The sequence below is a fragment of the Pinus tabuliformis genome, chromosome 3_1 (genome assembly GCF_031772625.1).
Source record: "Pinus tabuliformis cultivar Carrire ecotype Pingquan chromosome 3_1, CPIR1, whole genome shotgun sequence".
In the NCBI taxonomy this organism is placed as follows: Eukaryota; Viridiplantae; Streptophyta; class Pinopsida; order Pinales; family Pinaceae; genus Pinus; species Pinus tabuliformis.
Genome location: NC_142301.1, coordinates 587,124,376 through 587,136,122, shown reverse-complemented (window position 1 = coordinate 587,136,122; position 11,747 = coordinate 587,124,376).

Here is an 11,747-nt window from a genome sequence, read left to right as displayed (position 1 = left end):
AGTACAGGGACATCTTCACCTCACCCATAGGGGTACCCCTACACTACTAGGTTAAGCATCCATCGATCTAACCCCAAGAGCACCGCTACCCAACATACTGATATACCGACGCTTTGTTATGGAGAATGATGAAATTAAGAGGTAGATTTAGGAGCTATTGCAGAAATAGCACATCATGCCAAGTTCATCACCCTATGGGATCCTGATCGTGTTGGTAGAGAAGAAAGACAACACCTGGAAATTATGTATTCACTATCGGGCACTGAATAAGATCACTGTAAAAAATAGCTATCCAATCCCACGGGTTGATGCCCTTATGGACCAAATCAAGGGGGCCAAATATTTCAGCAAGATCGACTTGAAGTCCAGTTATCACCAGGTACCAACTGAACCCTTCAATGTGTGGAAGACTGCCTTCAAATTCAATGAGGGACTTTTCGAATGGTTGGTCATGCCTTCCGGGTTGACGAATTCCATGCAACCTTCATGTGGATGATGGATGACATCCTTAGGCACTTTACCAACTCATTCATGGTATTGTACCTAGACGACAACCTAGTCTTCAGCTGGAGTTGGGAAGAGCACATACACCATATCCGACAGGTCCTTCAAACCCTACGACAACATAAATTGTGTGCCAATTCGGATAAATGCACTTTTGGTATGACTCAGGTTCCATATTTGGGGTACATCATTAATGAATGGGTTGTGCATGTGGACCTAGCTAAGATACAAGTTATTCGAGAGAGATCAGCCCTAACCACTCTAACATGATCCGCAACTTTCTGGGTCTTGCAAATTTCTATCATAGGTTTGTGTTGGGATTCTCTCATATCACTTGGCCTTTGAGTCAAGTCACTAAGGGCATAGCAAAAGAAAAGTTATTTTAGTATGAATCCCAACATAAGGAATTTTTCAAGTTGAAGCATCATCGCTGATCTGCACCAGTGCTCACATTACCAGACCTGCATCAACCATTTGAAATTGAGATAAATGCCTCTGACTATGCTATTAGCGTAGTTCTTACCTAGCAACGACATCTGGTTGCATATCACAATGAGACACTTTCAGATACATTCCAAAAGTATCCCACTTATGAAAAAGATATGTATTCTATTGTGAAGGCATGTCGATAATGGAAGATTTACATTATGGGGAAGGAAACGGTCATCCACACAAAACACTGACCCTTGCAGTTCATAGATGCACAAGGGAAGTTGCAAAATGATCGTCACCAGAAATGGTCCACATATCTACTATAGTTCCATTTTAACATTAAGTACAAGAAGGGAAACACCAATAATGTTGCAGACTATATCATCCGACCACCGATTATGCCGCTGACCACTGTGCTCGACTCTTGTGGATACGAGACTTCAGGGTGGCTACATCTTTACAAGAGCTATCCAGAATTCGGCAACACATACTAGATGTTCTTAGAAGGCAAGTAAGTTCCAGATTTTCACCTCCAGGGCACACTGTTATGCCACCTGGGACACCTCTTTGTTCCTACAAGTAAGTGTGCCAAGATAATTTGGGAGGCGCACTACAGTTGGGTCATTGGAAATTTTAGAGTAGAGAAAAAAGTGGCAGTGCTGCAGAAGTATTTTTATCAGCTGAACCTTCAACATGATGTTGGGAAGTACATCAGATCCTACACTGCTTGTGCCTTTGCTAAACCAAATTAAAGAAGTAAGGCCTATGTACTCCTCTGCCCACTCTTACTCTGCCTTGGGAATCCATCTCTATGGATCACACGTCGGGCCTTCCTTATACTAAGCATGGCAATGAATACATGTTCGTGGTCATCGAAATATTCTTTAAGATGACCATTTTGTCAGCCTGCAAGAACAGTATCACAATATAAGCCACTGCTAAGATCTTCTTTCAATGAGCATGGGTACATTTTTTGATCCCAAAATGCTTTATCTTAGATCAGGACAACAGGTTCCTAAGGAAATTTTGGTCAAGTGTCTAGTCGATGCTGGATACCAAGCTCACTAAGTCCACGACTTTCTACCCCCAAACTGATGGCCAAACAAAGGTTGTCAACAGGATCATCGTGCACATTTTGTGCATGTACAACTTGAAGCATCCATGCACATGGGATGAAAGCCTTCCCTATGTATAGTACAACTAAAACAGAGCTCTCCATAGCTCAACCATCCATAACCCCTTTCATGTGGGGTTGGGATTTCAGCCACTATGTCCCATTGATGTGGCCATACCATTTGCAACTACTCAAGTAGATTCAACTCATGTCCAGTCTGAAGCTGATCAGGCTAACAACTTCATTGAGGGCATTCAATAAATCTACCAGTAGGTCCATGCCATATTGGATGGAGCCAATTCTAAGTACAAGCAGTGTCATGATCAACATCAAGTGCCACACAAGTTCTAGGTGGGTGACAAATTTTGGTTACATTTGCAGAAAGAGCACCTTGTTGGGCTCGACCGCAAGCTTCGCTCGCAATGATATGGGTCGTACACCATCACCAAGGATGTAGGGGACAATGCCTTTGAGTTCATCATTGCACCATTCCTTGGTTTTCACCTAGTATTCAATGTGGATTGATTGTGACCATACTTTCCTCCATTGTTCAACACATCCGACGTTGCTGATTAGTTGACACCAACAAAGCTCAACCCAAGATGCATCAAGTAGGCCAAAAATAACAAGATCATGGACACACATATCAATAACACTTGCCAATAGAGGATCCAATTATATTGAGTTGTCAAAGCAAGCCAACTCCTTCACTACAACAATTTGTTCACTAGGGACCCGGTTCAACATAAATTTTCTCACATCATGAAGGCTCTACACGCAATGGGGACCATTGCTTCCTAAGGGGGAGGACTGATCCAAGTGGATATTGGTGTCCACCTACCTATTCCACCTATACCTCTAGTCGGTTTCATATGTTTCCTTGATTATAGCAACATTTACTATTTTTAGAAGTTTTCTGGGTCCTGAAATTCTGGAGCTGTTTTGACCCCCTAAATGATGTTTTTTTGAGGTCCACAGCAGGATCAAAGCCATAAGTAGGGGCTTGTGAAAAACCATATAACACTTGGAGATATCATTCCAACAAGGTATCGTACGTGCCAAATAAAAATCATATGACCAAGTTACGATCCTGGAAAACCCCAACGGGGCCCACAAACTCTTGGTGTTTTGTCTCCTGGGGTTAGGGTTTTGGTTGTTTAGGGTTTTTCTTTGTTGTTCAATAATAAAAATGCCCTTGAGCCTCATTGTAGCACAGTTCATAGGCATGTATCCACCACATCTCTCCTCAGAGATAAGCTACCATCGACCAAGATAGTTTGTTTCCATTATGTATGTAAGCATATTTCAGTTCTTTGATATTAGTGAAATGAAGTTTTATTTCTGCTGCATCTCTGTGTTTATGTTTATATCTATATTTTTTTGTGGTCCTGCATAAGTCTAGATCAATACCATAGACTTCGTCCAAAATTTCTCAAGGAAAATGGGAAGCATTCAACTGAGAGAACAAACGTAGGAGTGTGCTTAAGTGAGAGGCTTAGTGGAAAAAAGGAAAGAAGAGGAGAAACAAAATAAAACAAGGGAGGGTAGTAGAGATGATAATTTCCAGAGGATCTAGAAAGCTAGGTTTTGTGGGAAATTAAAAGGACAGGAATACCACATAGGTTGAAATTCCAAGGAACAAAGCGGTATAGCTCTAGAGAAAGAAGAACTCATTGAAGGGTTGATCTCAGTAATTTCTTAAGGGAAACTAGTTGTTGGGTAGAGATAAGAGGATCTCTAGACTCCCATTGGTATTGATTATGTGAGTAGATCCTTTGAGAACCCTTCCTCAAGCTTTGAAATCTAACTTGAGGGTTATTGGCTACAAGAAAGGTTGTAGTTCAGGCCAATCTAAGGTTAGGTGGATAGTTGAATTCCCAATCTTAGTTTCCAAGTCCTTCATTCTAAGATAAGTGCTTATCCAACCTTGTGTGTTTATAATTATTGTGTTAATACTCATTGTGTATTAAATGCATGTATTATTGTCAGTAAATTTTCCTTCCCTCATGGTTTTTAGGAGTGTTTTTGGTTAATGCATGCTTTATGCATTATGGAAAATCCTATGTTTATTTATGAGCTAGAATTTTATCTAATTTGTTGAGTATATGGGATGAGTGAACCTCTCCGGTTTGATTAAGATTTTGCATTAAAATAAACAATAATAATAGACCCTATTTGAGAATGTATTTCTTGTATTACATTTGGACATATATAAATATATATGTAAGGTTTTATATACATTGTAAAATATTAGGAAGGATATCCTAGAGATTCTCTAAGTGTTGAGAATGGGCATAGTTAAGCTCAGGATAGATTGGATATTATGGTAGGGAGCCAAGGACATCCCTATCTTTATAATCCTACATATGTATGGGAAGCTTAGGAAGGACACATTATTGACTAAGTGTTGAAAGCTATGAGTAAACACACACACACACATCTGTGTGTGTGTATTCTTGTGATATAAGTCGGGGAACAGTGAAAATGGTTAACTGCTGGAGGGATTTACCAAGCAACCCAGTGTTGTAGCATCCCTACATTCATATAGAAATACAATGCAAGCTTAGGAAGGATAGGCATGGGTTGTGTGCCGGAAACCTCGACGAGGCCCCTTTTAAACTATACGTATATATATGGGCATAATATCATAAGGGGTATCTAGATATATGTATATATAAACATATCTATATGTGTGCAGGCCAATCTGAGTGTGGTAAAGATCAAGGGAATAACTTGTATTGAATGAAATATCAGGAGAGACAAATTTTCTTGAAATGTAAGCCCAGGAGGGATAGTCCTATCGATGATAGGCCATAGGATGTGTATATGCATTATAGAAAATCCTTGAAACCTTGCAACTACTAATGATATCAAATTGATCACAAAATACACAAGATTTATTTACCAAGAATTTGTGGAAAGAAAACAATGAATAGAAACAAAATCACACATAGAACACAAAATTTATCTAGGAAAACCACCTCTTGCTTGTACTAAATCAACTAAGAAATATGATCTATTACATATAATTTTCTTCAAGCCCGAAGCTCCCTACAATATTGATCAACTCTACCTCAAGGCTTGCCCAACACTTAGGAAAATAAGGCCTGCTAGGAGCTCCTATTTCCTAGTGCATATCTACCCCTAAAAAATATGAATTTCTCGTATTTCCTTGCATAATTCCTAAGAGAATTAACTCTTCTTGCTCAACCAAGCCTCTCCACAAAAACCTGTGTACAATAAATAAATACATTTGTTCCTTCATTCAATCTCAATAGGCAATTCAAATTACATGATGTACTAGAGCTAAAAATAGCAATTGTTGCAATTAATTGAGAGTAAGTTGAGTTAACAGAAATTCAACTACTCAAATAAACTCAAGTATATGTCTATTATAAAATTAGAGATCAGTTAACTGAAAAACACTAGATTTAACTCAACTAGATAGCTAATTTTAATCATCAACTAGTCCACAACTCATTGCATGCCATCTAACTCGAATTAACTGACAAAAACTCAGTGATAGGCCACATCATACATGTTAACTGAAATCTAACTCAATAAACTATGAGATTGAATTTGAATTAACATATTTGTCTTAGGAACAAGTCAAATAATCCATTCCTTATTACATTTTCAAGACTCCCTCATAGCGAGGAAGGGATTCTTGGAAGAACCTTTTCCACCTGGATCTGTATTTAAATATACTAAGTTATTTGTTGTCGCAAATAATCCCTCTAAACTAAAAGACTTCTTTTCCTTCATATATGAAGCCTGCTTTAAAGACTTGTTCTTTCCCACCATTCTCTTTGAGTTCACCATTTTAGTCATAAGTTCCATGTACCCTGTGTAATTGAGTGTTTGCTTCTTGATGCTCGGAGACTCAACTCTCTTTGGATATCCCTTAATCAAATCCTTTGCCCACTTGTCTCAAAATTTCCTTATAATGGAAGTCTTTAACTGAGTGGCTGCCTCCACTCGCCCTGGACTATGGTCTCCATCATCATCATCCTACCGGCCAACCCAACTATCGAATAGCTTAGACTGAAGTTGAGATACTAACTGAGGCTCCATCTTGAGAGCTCTATCCTGCTCTAGCTCAACCACCACTTCTCTACTCTAGTAAATCTCTTCCTTGCTACTAAAGGTTACACATGAATCAACCTCCATTTTTTATAGGTTCTCTATCCTGACACCATTCTGCTTGACTTTTCCTAAAGTAGAATGCTTGAGGTAGGCCTTCCCTTTGCTCATTACAACGTCATACCCTTTGTCTTCAAGGACTGCTACTCATACAAGGCTTTTCTTCAATCCTGGAACATACATCACATTCTTGAGTTGGAGAATGGAACTAGAATACCTCTTAAATCTTACTGTACCAACTCCTTTTGCCATGTATCTGCCATCGTCTCCAAGCTCGATATAGAATTGCATGTATTTCTCCTCCAAACTGCTAAAGAAATATATCTTCATTATCATGTGGAATGATTCCCCTAAGTCAATGTACCACTCACTACCTCAAGCTGATATTTCCATGCAAGCTATAAAAGAGAAATCCAATTTGAACTGGGAAGAGAGTTCTTATCCTCCTATTGTTGTTGCATCATGCTTGCTGGATTTCCTATTTGGACATTTTGTAGCATAATTTCCAAACTCATGACAATGAAAAAATTTGATCTTACTAAGATCCTTATTTTCCTTAGCTCCATTCTGACTAGACTCAGTTTTTCCTTGGGCCTTCTTCCCTTTTCTAGCTAAAGAAAATTTCTCCTCATCTTATCTCTTCCTACACAAGATCTAACCACAATCTCTCCCAATCAAGGAGCTTATCTCTTCCATTCACTACATCCTAGAAACTATGCCAAAATTTGTGAAGCCCAAGAAGAGAAAGACTCACAATATTTTCTAGTGGAACTGCCTCTCCAACACCCCCAACTTCAACCCTCACATAAGAAAACCTAGATATATATGTAACAATGGGCTCATCCTTGCCCATTTGAATGGTCCTCATTTTGTTCTTCAAAGCAAGTTTTCTAGAATCAATACTACTTTCAAACAAATTAGCAAGGACCTTCCACATATGGAATGGAGTTTCCTTCCCATGAAAATTTGGAACAATATGGTATCTAACGCCTTCTCGGACCATCCTCCTAGTTTTGGTAAGTGTCCTTCTTCAATTGATCCAGTTGTTGTGCATATGACACAACAGGTTTAGGAATATTATTTTTGATGTATTAAAAAACCCCATTATCATCTAACACAACCTCCATTATGTACTTCCATGCACAAAAATTCGAGGTGCCTTCTAAGGCATGCTCTTTCCTCAAGCCATAGAATGACATGATTACCGAACTTGAAGAATTCCTGCACTAACTGATCTTCTCTCCAACACACTTTGAATATAATCAAGGAACTTGATCTATATATTGTTTTCTACTCTTATACCATATAGAAAATCCTTGAAACCTTGCAACTACTAATGAGAGAAAAATTACCACAAAATACACAATATTTCTCTACCAAAAATTTGCGGAAATTAAACAATGAATAGAAACACAATTAGACATAGAACACAAAATTTATCTAGGGAACCCAACTGGGAAAACCTGCTCTTGCTTGTATCAAATCAACTAAGAAATATTATCTATTACATATAATCTACTTCAATAATGAATATTGCTACAATATTGATCAACTCTACCTCAAGGCTTGCCCAACACTCAGGCAAATAAGGCTTGCTAGGAGCTCTTATTTCCTAGTGCAAATATGACCCTAACAAATAGGAATTTCTCCTATTTCCTTGCACAATTCCAGAGAGAATTATCTCTTCCTGTGCAACCAAGCCTCTCCAGAAAAACCTATGTGCAATAAATAAATACATCTATGCCCTCATTCAATCTCAATTGGCGATTTGAATTGCATGACCTACTAGGGCTAAAAATTGTAGCTGTTGCAATTAACAGAGAGTAAGATGAGTTAACATAAAGTCGGCTACTCAAATAAGCTCAAGTCTATCTCAATTATAGAACTAGAGATAAGTTAACTGATAGACACTACAGTTAACTCCACTAGATAGTTAATTTTAGCCATCAACTTGTCCACAACTCACTGCATTCCATCTAACTCAAATTAACTCACAATAACTCAGTGATAGGCCACACCATGCATGTTAACTAAAATCCAACTCAAGAAACTATGAGATTGAATTTGAATTAACATATTTTACTAAGGCATAAGTCAAAGAATCCATTCCTTGCTACATTTTCAACATACATATATGTGCTCAGGAAGGATAGTCCCATTAATATATACATATGTGGCGAATCCTAGGGAGTGAAATTTCCTAGTTGTCGAAAAGCAAAGTTTGAAAGTCCTTCCAATTTGAAAAGATACTATTCTCGATAGTGTCATGGTTTTGGATTGGTGGAACATTAATGAGGGATCCCCCCCCTTCTCTGTATCTCAAGGGGTCACCTCCACATCTTTTCGTCAACCTGATCTAAATGATCATTTAATCTCAAACATTAGTTTCCCCACCATATGAGGGATTTTTATTGATAAAGGCAAAGGGAAGTTCAATTGCGGACAAGCAATTGAGGGTTGTGTTCATCATACTAAATCCGAGTCCCTAACATTTTAAAATGGAGACTTCTTGCACCCGAAACAAAATTCTCAGGGAATTTACGTCTGAAGGTATTCACGTCTTGATATGGGAATCATTAGCATCATTTGATGGAACTTCATTTGGGCGCAAAGGTAAGATTCAAGTGGGACCTAGACTACTTGGCCTTTGATGTGGACTCATTCTAACATGGCACCATGGTATCATGCCATGTGGTAGTCAAATTTAGACTTTGGGTGGGGCCAAGTGGGACGAGAATATACGACACACGGCGCCCCTAGAGGAGGCCATGTGGATAGCATGATTTCAACATGACAGGGGAATGATGTCACCCTGATGATATTAAGAGGACGACAACATGAGAAATGATTAGGGAAATTGTTCCAAGATCAGGTGGCAAATGACGTGGGTTCTAGGGTAACACGACGCCATGGTGGCATGCTACATGGTAGCCAAATTCATCCCTTTTGAGGGGAAAAATGGCCCAAAATTGGATGACATGTGGCGCTCTCAGAGTAGGCCACATGGATTGGGTGATGTAAGCATGATGTCACCCCAATTGTTTTCAAAGGAGTTTGGTGATAAAGGGATGAGGAATTTATGTTCTAGGGAGTAGAGAAATTCCCTGGAAATTCCATAAATACAATTTTGTTTCGGGGAATTTAAACAGTGACGTCACCTCGACATTGATCCCTCATGTGATTGTGGTTGTCGATCATCCAAGTGGGAGGGCGCATGCCATATGGCATGGGTTACGTGTGTGTGTGTGTGTGTGTGCATATCTATATTCAAGCCTTGGGAAGGGTTCGGAAGGGGGCCACACATGGTGATATGGGCTATGCCATGGGGTTGTTTATTGACATGGAATAATATGGAATACCACATGGAAGAATGTGGTGACATGGAAAGAGGTCATTTGTTGAATATTTAAATAGCCATATATTTTGGTCCAAGAGTCAGATTGGGGAAAGTTTTATATTTTTGGAAAATCCTTTTGACGAGATGAACATAATGGCAATTTTTATTTTGGGTTTTGAGGAGTTTAAAATTTGACAATTTTTTTAGACCCCATTTCCATAACAAAAGTTGGAGGTCGTGTAAATCATATTAACACCTTCTTCTACCCTTAGTACGAACTATGGGATATAAGGGGGTATGTTACAAGGTTATTGTGCATATCTATGCTATTCCACACTGCCCAACTTTTCATAAGTGGATTTTCCTTGTTTCTCTACGTAAGTTTCTAGATGCATCATAATCTATGTTTCATTGTATAAATCCTAGAACTCATCCTATTGTGTGTATTCCTTACAGTAATATGCATTAGAAATTCCTAGACTGCCATAAATCACATACCTACTCTAGTAAAATCCATAGTTTCATTCATCACATGAGCACACATATGAATCATAAGTCACACATTTGCCATCACTTCTCTCACAAAAGAACCTATGGAAATTCCTGGCTATTTTTGGGATATTACTAGGAGTGTAGAAAAATATTTACAACTTAAATAGGTCATATTTACCTTCTTCTTCTCATAATGAATCCATTTAAAAACATATATAGTGCTAAAAAAAAGTTTACCTGCTATCAATTTACGCTTGAATATGTGACCCTCTGGATATTTGTGGTAAAGATTAGAGTTCAACCAATTCTCCCACATTTTCACTCAGGGATTAAGAAAGCAACACTAATCCATCCAAATAGGACACTCATACACTGAAAGTACACATTGTAAACTCACATGTTGGTCCACATTGCTTCATTCAACAGATTCAAGATCCATTGAAGCTCCATGCAAGTCCACACACACAAGTCTACACTATGTCATCCACACACAACAACTCTTCCATAAACACTTCTGAAAAAACAGTTGATCCACTACATTAAAATTTCAGTTATTTCACAATAGCACAACATGAGAAACATATGACCCTGATATCAATTGATAAAATACAGCTCACAAGAAAGACAAGAAGATTGGTGGAAAATTCCTCAATCCATAATCTCTATTTTCACATTATGCATTTAGATTCCAATGATACAAATATATAACATAGTTATGAAACTGACTCAATTACTCTCACCTTGACAACTCACACAGAGATAAAGTTGGTTGAGACAAAATAAGATCTAGAAACATAGTTAAGATAACAACTATATCCCAAGATGTAAAATACATAAAGGTGGTATATTAGGACTTCATGATTTTATATGAGAAAGAGTCTAACACTTCCTACCCAATATCATCAACCTTCTAAAATTCCATGAAAGAGAGAGCTTCATGCAAAGAATAATGGATAGGCCAAAGTGCTCTACATATTAGATGTCACCAAATAAGGTGCCCCCCTCTCAGGAAAGTGGGTCATATCTTACTTAAAATAAATCACATATGGGAGTTAGTTCATAGAACTATTAGGCTTGTTCAATGTTGTAGGAGATGAATCTCCCTTATGCTTGTTATATTTAACCTACTATCCGTTATCCACTTCCATATTTTGAATAGCAACAATACCATGTTGATTTGGATTAGCATCGGATGTGCTCTAGCCATGAAAATTGGTGACGAGGCTAAAGCACATGAGATCTCCAAGACCCAGAAATGGTTTGGGAAGATTCTAACCGGATTGGGAGATAATAAAATAATTAATATTTTTAACGAAGTTCCTAAGTCTAAAATTAGGAAAAATAAAATATTAATGGGTATTAATATAAAACTAGGTTAGAAGGTTCCAAAAGTCATGGAGCAAGCCAAATCTAATATTAGCCATTGATTAGAGATTTAATCTCAGCCATTGATGGACCAACAAGAAAGGTATAAGAGGAGGCTTGAGGGTCAGTTGGAGAACACACCAGAGTGATCAATCATTTTATTCTCTAGAGTAGGGTTTGCTAAGAGAGATAGAATCAATGATCAACAACGAGGGGCAATTAATACATAGCAGAGACGTAGAGTTGGTACCAAAGAGACAACATAGAGTTGGGAGAGGGTGACGCAGAGGCAGCTGGGTGCTATGTAGAGGTAGCTGGGTGCTACGCAGAGGCAGCTGGGTGCTACACAAAGGTAGCTAG